The sequence below is a fragment of the Podarcis muralis genome, chromosome 4 (assembly GCF_964188315.1).
Source record: "Podarcis muralis chromosome 4, rPodMur119.hap1.1, whole genome shotgun sequence".
Taxonomy (NCBI): domain Eukaryota; kingdom Metazoa; phylum Chordata; class Lepidosauria; order Squamata; family Lacertidae; genus Podarcis; species Podarcis muralis.
The window spans coordinates 102,977,613-102,989,127 of record NC_135658.1 but is presented as its reverse complement, the minus strand read 5'-3'; positions in this window follow the sequence as shown (position 1 = coordinate 102,989,127).

Here is an 11,515-nt window from a genome sequence, read left to right as displayed (position 1 = left end):
AAGGCTTCATCAACATATACTGGGTTTGATATTCCTTCCCCATATACTTTCACATTTGCTTTTAATACACAAGCTTAGCAGAATGAAAAGTATAGTTGTACTAAGAATCTGCAGCAGAGAGGTAGGCCTTTACAATGTGTCCTGCTTCAACATTTCACAAGTCAATTTATATGTGTGAGGGACATTCCTTCTTGCTATTCCACCTTGTGGAAAGGGAGTATTCACTGAACCATTTATTTTTAAGTGTTTGGCTCAAAAGGGGTGGAGAAGCAAGGGAAAGAGTACGATCACTGGTGCAATGGCAGCTGTTAAAATGTTCCCAAAATGCCTATGAAAGGGTTATGAAAAGGCTTGCAGCAATATAATGTTATGCCTAGGTAGTTAGTAGAAGAAAAGTAACATGCAAAAATAAAATAAAATTGGGGCACTGAAGTAGGCCATGGTTTGTGATTGGATCAAAGAAAACAGAAGAATTATGAGCTATTTCTGTTCTGAACTAGGTGATTGCAAACTTTATGTCATGAAAAATGTATTTTCATTTTGAGTAATATTCTCTCTGGCATCTGTATGCGAAAAGATGTGTAAGAGCAACTGCAGGGCTCAGGTCAGCAGCCCAAAATTTTTGTGAGTTCCAGGGAGTCCACCACTGATCTTTTGGTGAGGGTGAATTGGGAGGAGTTCTTTAATGGAGGGACCAATGATAACCACATGAAGACTTGCCACTGCCTTAAGTGGTGACTTGGCTGCTCCCAACAGGGCCCTGGGAATTATGCTACTTCAACAGGTTCACACCCGCTCCATCCATATCTCAGTGATGCCTACAAATGAGGGTGACCAAGTCTTTTTCCATTCTAAAAACAGACCTTAATCCAGACAGGAAAAGCTCCAAATTATTCAGGAATACCTGAAGTTGAGATGGTGCCACACCAAATCCCTTATGTGAAGGTTAATTGTGTTGAAAACGCCTATAATATTCTGTGTGGTTGCTTCATTAAAACTCACTGCAAAGTGGCTCCCCTAATTCACCTTTTGTAGGTAGAGTTTATTATAATTCCGTTTATAATGTATATAAAACAGAGAGAACAAAATGATAACAGTCAAAATTTAAAAGATGAAAAACAAAACTATAAAATAGGCACATAGAATGAGTAGTTGTGCATCAGTTAAAATAAACTATCAGATAATCAAGCATAGTTCCATATTTGCCAGGCTTGTGACAAGGGTTGTCTTGAAAATGATGGTTCAGCTGGATATGTCATAAAGGAATGCCAAATCATATAAAAAGTATCCGGAGGTTCTAGTCCTTATTGAAATCTCAAATTATGTATTATTATTTGAGAGTGAACAGTACCAAACATCCAGTGTAAGATTCTGGCCTATTCATAATTGAATTGTAATTGCTATACATACTGCTAAGATAATATATAAGACCAATTCTTTTGAAAGTATATTTATATAGGTATCATCAAAGATATTCAGTAACATTAATTTTGGACTACAAACGATAGTTCCCTTAGTAATATTTATCATTACTGTCATAATTATATTCCAAGAATCTTGCACCAACTGACATTCCAACCATAATTTATATTAGGCACTAACTTTATTGCAGCTGCTCCCACAATTAGGTGATATAGAAGAAAACATTTTTGACATTTGCAAAGGTCTTAATTCACACTCACCCCTTAGTGTCTAGGAATTTTGGCTTCAGGGCTGAGCTTCCTGCCCCAGGAGAGGGTTTCAAGTTGGGCCGTGCAATTCTAACCAGTTCAAACCCTCCAAGTGTCTCTGTTTTTCAGGGACAGCCCCAAATTTACAGAAGCCATCACAGTTCCTGATTTGATCCTGGAATGTCCCGCTTTTCCTTAGGATGTCCCTATTTTCATCAGAGAAATGTTGGAGGATATGCCAATTAAGTATTGCCTTGAGACTAATATGATCAATACAAAATAGAAGGGTTCTGGCTGCTTTAGAAGTGCCCTTTAAGAAATCATATTAGCTTGGTTGTTCACAACCATTTGCTTTTTTTTTGTTGCCTCTTTTTTATGCTGACAAAATCCTGCTATGTAATTGAATAATTAAAAATCTGAATTGGATGATTCACCTTCAACCTCGACTCCTCTAGGACAAGATAATAATGATGTATGAGGGGAAACTGAAGCTGAACACATGAAGAAGTGATTATCATCACCCAGATGTTGATTACTGCCTATTCATTCATGAACTGAATGTCAGCTGTTTGTGTTCAATGCAATTCAAAACTTCCTGAATACTTTAATTTGCTTCCACTCTGTGGACAAGCTGCCTAAATAAATATCATCAATTGTTATCTAATTCTTGTTTAACATGATCTTCAGACGCAAACAAAAAAATTTCAGCAGAACATTAGAAACAGGCAGTTTACAATGCCTATCACTGTAAAACGAAGACTCACTGTTTCCATGTCAATCTCATACAGCAAAGAGCTTTCAGTGCCATATGGTTTACAGACCCATCTGTGTACCCCAAGGAGAGGCTTGACTTTCATTGCAAATGAAAACTTGTTTTGTGAAAGGTTAAAGTGGCAACTATATATATATGTATTGACGGATTCTCTAAAACATCGTTTCCCAGCTGTTTGTGCCAGATCCTTGTTTCTATTATTGGAGAATGCTTTTAACTTGAGGGGAAGTTACAAATTTCTAAATGCAACAAACAAATCAAATCTGTAACAACATACTGTTGGTGCTATTGGCAAAGTACTAAAAGGGGTGAAAGAGCTTAGCTGACTTTTGCAAAACTTTCACTAGTGTTTCCCAGTGTTTTGATATCTTCTTTATCCTTCAGCACACATGCACACCAACACCCACATACCCCTAACCTATCTCTCATCTATTGCCACAGGCTCAGGATTTCTGGCATCAGCTTCTATGAGCATCTAATAAATAATGTTTCCATCATCCAAAGTCTCCTTCAAGATTTGATTGTTTGATTTGATTATTTAATTTCTATACCACTTGATATATAAAAAATATCTCTAAGCAGTGTATAGGAAACTGAAGCAACAACAGACAACTTAAAGAAAATATTGCAAAAATACACAATTACATACAAAAATGTTACATTAGTACAAAGTTGCATACATATCATCTATCTATCTATCATCTATCTATCTATCTTTCATCTAATCAGTTCATTTCCCTTCAGGCACACCCTCCCTCCCAGCCTCCAGGTTTTCACCCAGGGTCCAAACAAACTCACCCACAAAAGTCAAGAGCAATAGTTGCCATTATTCTCTCCAAGATTAGATGTACCAGACATATCTGTAACATTTAAGGCAAATTCCTAGCAATTCAGGAGAAACATCCTTACTACGCATATCTGTATAATAACTTTAGTAGCAGCTCTAAGGAACAGTTAAAAGTGGCATTTTCATGGCTTTATTGGACCAGCAGCCCCTGCAAACAGAAGCAGAAAGCAAACTGCTGTTCTTCCTTGGAACAATATATCTAGATTCACAAATTGTCCTTTGTCCCTAGGACTCTGCCTCTCTAATCTCCTTATTCTGGGCCAAGGGCTACTGTCTCATTCATGGTGCATGCCAGCAGGGGGTGCAATTCCAAAATAGCCCAATGGGGGCTGCTTGGATCACCCCACATTGGCCTTCAACTAAACCAGTGGTTTTCAACAGCATGCTGTGGCACCCTGGGGTGCCTTGACCAATGGTCAGGGGTGCCACTGCCATCACTGACCTCTGTTCCTCTTTCCTTCTTCCATCCTTTGATGGCCTCTTGCATCTCTGCCTCCCAAAGGCTTGCACAGCTATTTGTTGCAGCACCCCATGATGCCTCTGGGGCTGACCAGGCGGTGCTGGTTGTCAGGAGCTGAGGTGGCCTCAGAGCCAGCCAGTCTGCCGGCCCTTGCTGTAGGGAATGGACAGACAAGTAGCAGGCCAGGCAGGACCAGCGGTGCCACTGTTGGTTCCCAAGGTAAGGTGCTGGCTTCATGTTCACCTTTGGCCAGTCTCTGTTGGGCTGCTAAGGCTAAGGGCATCCTCTTTCCAGGCCTCTGTGGAGTGGCTTCAAGGAAGCACCTCTCTTTTGGGTGGTGGTGGTGGGGCAGCTCAGAGACCAGGCTTCAGCACCAGCGACTACCCAGAGAACTCCCAAGGAGAGGGGAGAGGAGAGGAGGCTGAGGGAACACTTCACAAGGGGAGGGCGTTCGAAAAAGGGTGAGGGGCTGCCCGTTCTCCAGGCGAAGGGTGACATAACTGGGCTCCTGAGCCCCACAGAGGTGCTAGAGAAAAGATGTAGTTGGTCAAGGAAGCCGTGGACTCAAAAGGGTATCTTCACGGTTATTCCAGAAGGCAAGACTGGACCAATGTTGGCAATATAAATATCCAAATATATTTAATCATACAGTGTAACGTGCTTTCCTAGACACTAATGAAAGTGAGATTTAATATACTGTATAGTAAAAGCTCGCCTGCCAACCTAGCAGTTCGAAAGCACCTTCGGGTGCAAGTAGATAAATAGGGACCGCTTACCAGCGGGAAGGTAAACGGCGTTCCGTGTGCTGCTCTGGCTTGCCAGATGCAGCTTGCCACGCTGGCCACGTGACCCGGAAGTGTCTGCGGACAGCGCTGGCTCCCGGCCTATAGAGTGAGATGAGCACGCAACCCTAGAGTCTGGCAAGACTGGCCCGTACCAGCAGGGGTACCTTTACCTTTATAGTAAAAGCTATGGTTTTCCCAGTAGTGATGCATGGAAGTGAGAGCTGGACCATAAAGAAGACTGACTGCCGAAGAATTGATGCTTTTGAATTATGGTGCTGGAGGAGACTCTTGAGAGTCCCAAGGACTGCAAGAAGATCAAACCTCTCCATTCTGAAGGAAATCAGTCCTGAGTGCTCACTGGAAGGACAGATCGTGAAGCTGAGGCTCCAATACTTTGGCCACCTCATGAGAAGAGAAGACTCCCTGGAAAAGACCCTGATGTTGGGAAAGATGGAGGGCACTAGGAGAAGGGGACGACAGGGGATGATATGGTTGGACAGTGTTCTCGAAGCTACCAGCATGAGTTTGACCAAACTGCGGGAGGCAGTGGAAGACAGGAGGGCCTGGCGTGCTCTGGTCCATGGGATCACGAAGAGTCAGACACGACTAAACGACTAAACAACAACAAATACGAAATCTGTTCCTAGTGTCTGTTCCAGAGTCTAAAGTTTGTTGATGCCAGCCGCTTGGAACTCTGCAGTAAAGTTTGTGAGTTTGCATGGGATGTTGCTGCAAAAGAATAGGTTTGTTTTTTTTTTAAAGAACCATCCATTTCTTTCTAGTATAGTATTTCATTGTCTGGACTACATATCCTTCACCTTCATCTTCAAGACTTTTCAGCCACTGTGCCCTGCATGGAAATTAATCAGTAATCGGAGAACAGAGCAGAAAACACCTTAAAACTAAGAAGAGCCTTTATATAATAAAAAATAAAATTGAACTCTTGTGGAATAAAATATTTTTACTATTTGCTTGGAAATGATAAATAATAATAATGTTATTATTTATACCTTGCCCATCTGGCTGGGTTGCCCCAGCCTCTCTGGGTGGTTTCCAGCACATATAAAAACATAATAAAACATCCAATGAGAGTATGCAGGGATGAGGAAATATAACCTCCTTGGTTTTCTGCAGTCAGGTTGCTGCCTCAAAAAAACACCCTGCCACTCAACTCTCTCAGTGGTGGGACGTACAACTGAACCTGCAGTTCATCAGCTGCAGTTTCTAAATACCTCTCAAGGGCAGACAATATTAAATGCTTTGCAGCAGTGCTCTGAATAGGACGTGGCTCAGATAGGCATGTATGTTTGTGTGTGTGCTTCTGTACTCTATGACAACCACCTTTTCCCCCTTGGCAGAACCTTTATGCCTTCACCAGCAGCAAAGTAGACTAGAATTGAATAGTACGAAGTGACTAGATGCTCCTCAGGGTCCCTTACAACTCTGCAATTCTATGATGAGGGCTATGTGGTATAGCTTGAAAATGAAATTGTTGAAATTGTTTGTTTGTTTGTTTTTTAAAAAAAATCATTTTAGCCACTTGATGGTGCTATTGGATAGGGAAACAAAGCTAATCAGAAATCCAGAATTATATTCAGGGTAAGCTAACCACAGTTCCCTGCTTTTATTCAGCCACAATCATCTTTATTCTATACAAATACAGTAATATCCATTCCAATCACAGATTCATTCTATCCAACATATTCTATTTTGTAACATTTCATAATATTGAAAGGTTTTTTCCTTTAATATTTCAATAACCCACAAAGCACATAGGAAATTGGTAGTTTGAAAAGTAGGGTTTAAATTGTACAACTAAATAAATATAAGCCATTCATGATAATGATATTCTTTAAAAAGCATGCCACATGTCTACCTCTCTCTACTAAAACATTAGGGAGAGACCTCCCTCAACAACCCTATACCCTCCAACATTTCAGGAGGGCAAATTGGGACACACACCCTGCACCATCCCGCTGCCCCCATTGCTTGCCTATTCTTGCCCACCACTGTCACTTGCCCACCCCTTGCCTTACCCACCCACCTACTCGCTTGTTCGCTCTCTCTCTCCTCACACCTTCACCCTCCTCCTCCTCCTCCTCCTCCTCTACACTTCACTTCCTCTGAGGCCACAGCTTCCACCTCCTTCTCCTCTGCTGCCTCTTTCACCAGCAAGCACAGCCCCCCAGAGGCACTTTGGTGTGACCCTTTAACATTGCCAAAGCTCCTTTCTGGAAGGCACCCTGGCAATTGCCAGCAGGGTCGCTCCTGGGCACCTTCTGGTCCAGCGTTCTGGCGCTTGTCAGCAGGGTTGGGCACAACCTTGCTGACTCACATCAGGGTCCCTGTTTTAACTGGGACATTTCAGGATCCAAAGAGAAGCCAGGATTGGCTGCTGTGATCCTGAATGTCCCACTTAAAACAGGACAGTTGCAGGCTATGCAACCCCAGTTGAAAAGGTAAGCCACTGGGGGAGGTTCCTTTTGACTTTTCTTAATCTTAAAAGATGTGCATTGTGGCTTCCATGACGCTCTCTTCCCAGGGCCTGGAAACAAGGAAGCAGGGAGCATCATAAAGGCTTGAGGGGAGCCTCCACAGTGCCCTTTTTAAAAAGAAGCAGCAGCTTTATAAATATAAAAAAAAACTCCACCCCCACCTCCCACCCCCGTAGGATAACCACACAGTTGTGCAGCAGGGCTTGCCGATTGGAAGGTCAGTGGTTTGAATCCCCGCGATGGGGTGAGCTCCCATTGCTCAGTCCCAGCTCCTGCCAACCTAGCCGTTCGAAAGCACAAAGTGCAAGTAGATAACTAGGTACCGCTCCGGCGGAAAGGTAAATGGCATCTCTGTGCGCTGCTCTGGTTCGCCAGAGCAGCTTAGTCATGCTGGCCACATGACCCAGAAGCTGTACGCCGGCTCCCTCAGCCAATAAAGCGAGATGAGTGCCGCAACCCCAGAGTCAGTCACGACTGAACCTAATGGTCAGGGGTCCCTTTGCCTTTACCTTTAAGTATGGAGAGCATTGCAACAATCCTTTAAAAATAGTTAACATACACATGCATACCCCTCACCCACATTATCCCAGTTCTCTGGCATATAAAGGCAAGCTATCTTCACCCTGAAAACTCCCCCCCTTCCTCTTCATTTCTGTTTCACCCTTCCCTTCTGTGAATGACTAAAAAGAAATCAGGGAAAAAATCATGTACACAGGACGTGCTCCATGGGGAGCTGACTTCAGGCACCAGGCCTGTTGGCAGACCAACTCTGTGTTACAAAGATGTTTGTGAATGAGACATGGACACTGGCAACATCAGGCCTGCCATGTGGGAATCCCTTGCAGGCGACTGCAGTGCCTGGAGACAGGCAGTTAGGTTGTGGCTCCACACCAGTGACCAGAGGAGAAACGACCACTGGGAGGAGCACAGAGAAGAAATGCTACCTCTGCAGCAGCACAACCGGACACCTTCCTCTGCCCCAGCTGCAACAAAACTTGTCTCTCCTGTGTCGGTCTCTACAACCACAGCAGCCGTTGTAGCTCTCCAATGGTTTGACTTCACCCTCAAAGGCACATTCCTCCATTGTCTCCTGAGACAGGCAGGTGGCTCCCAACAGAATATTAGAAGGACAATAAAATGTCAAACATTAAACTTCCCTAAACAGGGCTGCCTTCAGATGTCTTCTAAAAGTTATAGATGTTTATTTCCCTAACATCTGATGGGAGGGAGTTCCACAAGATGGGCACCACTGCAGAGAAGGCCCTCTGCCTGGTTCCCTGTAACCTCACTTCTTGCAGGGAGGGAACCACCAGAAGACCCTCGGAGCTGGACCTCAGTGGGCTGAACAATGGGAGTGGAGACGCTCCTTCAGGTCTACATGCTATAATATCACTGGTGTATTGAAAGTACATCTGATAGTTATATTATGGCATGTATAGCAGTGAAATTCACTGATTACATCCTTTTATTGTATGATAAAATATTACAGGGAAAGACAAAAACAATGAAAACAGCAATGAGAAATGTTTCTGGCCCTCTAGCAAAATATAATCAGAGAATGAAGTGGCAAAGGAAAGCAATGGGGAAAGCAATGGAAATATGTCCATCATCATGATGGACAGCTTATGTGTGTATATAGGGATTCTGGAATGAAATGACTACAATAGTTGGGTTTAATATTTTGGCAGCAAAGTTAAAATCAATTAAACAAGATTCAAAAGCGTCAATAGAATGTTTGAAAGGAGGAAGGATGCACAAATAAAGACAATATGGGGTGTGGATGTTGTTTAAAGAGCCACTTGGAAACTTATTGCAAATAGTTCAAGTTAACTTGAAGATCTTCATTGCTACCATAAATTTCAACTGCCTTGTGGCACTTTTCAAATGTCTCTACCCATTCTTAGATTATTTTATTTTAAAATGTTCAACACTTAACCAAATTGCATTTACCATACTTTGCATAACTTCCTATTACCATGGGTGGACTTCAACTTAAGTTGTACTCAGAGTAGATCTATGGACATGAATGAATTCATTAGTTTCATTGGGTCAGTGCTGAGTAAAAGTTAGCTGAAGTCCACCCATTGTCATTAGCAACCCATGACGCTAGCTTTAATCACTTCAGTTATTAATGGGAGCTGGCACCAGCAAGCCACTAAAATCAATTATAGGTTTCTTTCTGAAAGCGATAAGGTAGTGTTTCTCAAATGGGGGCCATATGGCCCCCTGCCCCCTGGACATTCCCAGGGGGCCACAGGTGAAAATCATATAAATGGGGGGCCACGGCACGAGACTAGGGGGTCCCAGAGGGAAGTGAGAAGTGAAGAAAACAGATAAGTGATGAGAAAAGAAAACAGAGAAGTAGAGAGAGCAGAGAAGTGGCCGTGCTTCCCAGTGGATGGAGCACCAAGTGTACTCTGCAGCAATGTTGCTTCCGCTACCTTCTTCCTCCCAATTCCACACTCCAAAGCAGTCCACATCCCGTTTGTCATGGACAAGGCGCTTGGCTGCAGTAGTTCAAGTATTACTGTGAAATGAGGTATGTGGCTGGGAAAAAGCAAAATTGTTTTTCATGGCATTTCCTATTTTGTATTTAGTAGAATCAGGTTTCAGTCGTGTGAATTATTTTCTCAGCCTAGCCACATATGTTTAAAAATCTGTTTGAAAATCTGTTTAAAAATGTTGAGGTGTTGGAATCTAAAAAATAAAAGGTAGAAATAAGATGTAATGATAGTAATAGTGAGAGGGCAGGCTTTTTTAATGAATTAAAAAAAATAAATGGAGGTAAAAAAAATCTAACAACAAAAAGAATAGTAGTAGTTGTAGTAAAAATAGGTGAGTAATAATAGAAAATGTGTAGAAGTGAATAAAAAATGAATACTAATGGTATTAATGAAAAACGGGAGCTCCTTTTTTCTTTTTCTCTCTGCTTTGTTTTCTGTTTGGCTCCAGAGGTCCCCAGGCCCCGGAGCTCTGCTGCGCCGCCAGTCAGGTGCTCCTGGTCCCAGTGCGACCGAGGCCGTTGGGGAGGCTGGGGGCTCTGAATGGCTTCCCTGGCTGTCGTGCCAGACCCCCCGGCTCGTCCTGGTCGCAGCAGCAGTTTTGGTGGCTTGGGGGCCAACCAGGAAAAGCAATTGCTGCTGGCAACTGGTGCTCCGCATGGCCGTGGCTCTCGCCATTTTGCCTCGCCAGAAGTTGTCACAAACAAACATTTAAATAGCTACCTTTCTACCAGTAGGATGGGGGGCGGGGGGACACAGGAAAGAAACAAGGTCGGAAGAGGGCCACAGTTGGAAAAAGGTTGAGAAACACTGACTTAAGGCACATAGTAGTATGCAACTATTAATTTTATTTTATTATTTTATTTTATTTTTTGTTTCAATACAATGTTTTATTGGTTTTTTCCATATTACATCACAGTATAAATAAACCAAAGCCATCACCACACCCTCCCCATCCCCCCATATACCCATCAATCAAACCTAATATTCTTTTGTCCCTCCCCCTGCTTCCCTCCGCCCCCACTCGATTTCCTCTACATTCTGAGAATACCTTTATCTTTGCATTTTACAATCTTCCCAAATCTTCTATATATTCTTATTATCTTTCCTTACTGATTTACCTTCCCTCAGATACTTCACATTTTAATCAAGGCATATTAGCATATCTTTTTATGAGCAATATTTTACCATATATTCATCAAAACACTCCCACTCCTTTTTTAATTTTTGATTTGATTGGTTTCTTATAATACCAGTTAGTTTTGCCAGAGTTAAGTATTCATTTAGTTTACAAATGCATTCCTCCCTTAAGGGGGAGTTTGTGACTACCACTTAGCAGCAATCACTGCTCTAGCTGCTGTACCTGCATATAAGAAGATTCCCTCCTCCCCGTGGTATCTCTTCCCCTTTCAATCCAAGGAGATATATCTCTGTTTTTTATTATTATTGATATTTTCAACATCTTCTTTAATTCTTCATGTATTACTGTCCAAAATTTCTTAATTTCCTCACACCTCCACCACATATGTGTTGTTGTTCCTATTTCTTTACCACATCTCCAACAAAGGTTGGATTTCAATTTATGTATCTTTGCATAAGATACATAAATACCACCTATGGAACATCTTAACAAAGTTTTCTTTGATTGTAAAGGTAAGGTAAAGAGACCCCTGACCATTAGGTCCAGTTGCGACCGACTCTGGGGTTGCGGCATTCATCTTGCTTTATTGGCCGAGGGAGCCGGTGTACAGCTTCCGGGTCATGTGGCCAGCATGACTAAGCCGCTTCTGGTGAACCAGAGCACCACACGAAAACACTTTACCTTCCTGCTGGAGCGGTACCTATTTATCTACTTGCAGTTTGACGTGCTTTTGAACTGCTAGGTTGGCAGGAACAGGGACTGAGCAACGGGAGCTCACCCCGTCGGCGGGGATTTCAACCGCCAACCTTCTGATTGGCAAGTCCTAGGCTCTGTGGTTTAACCC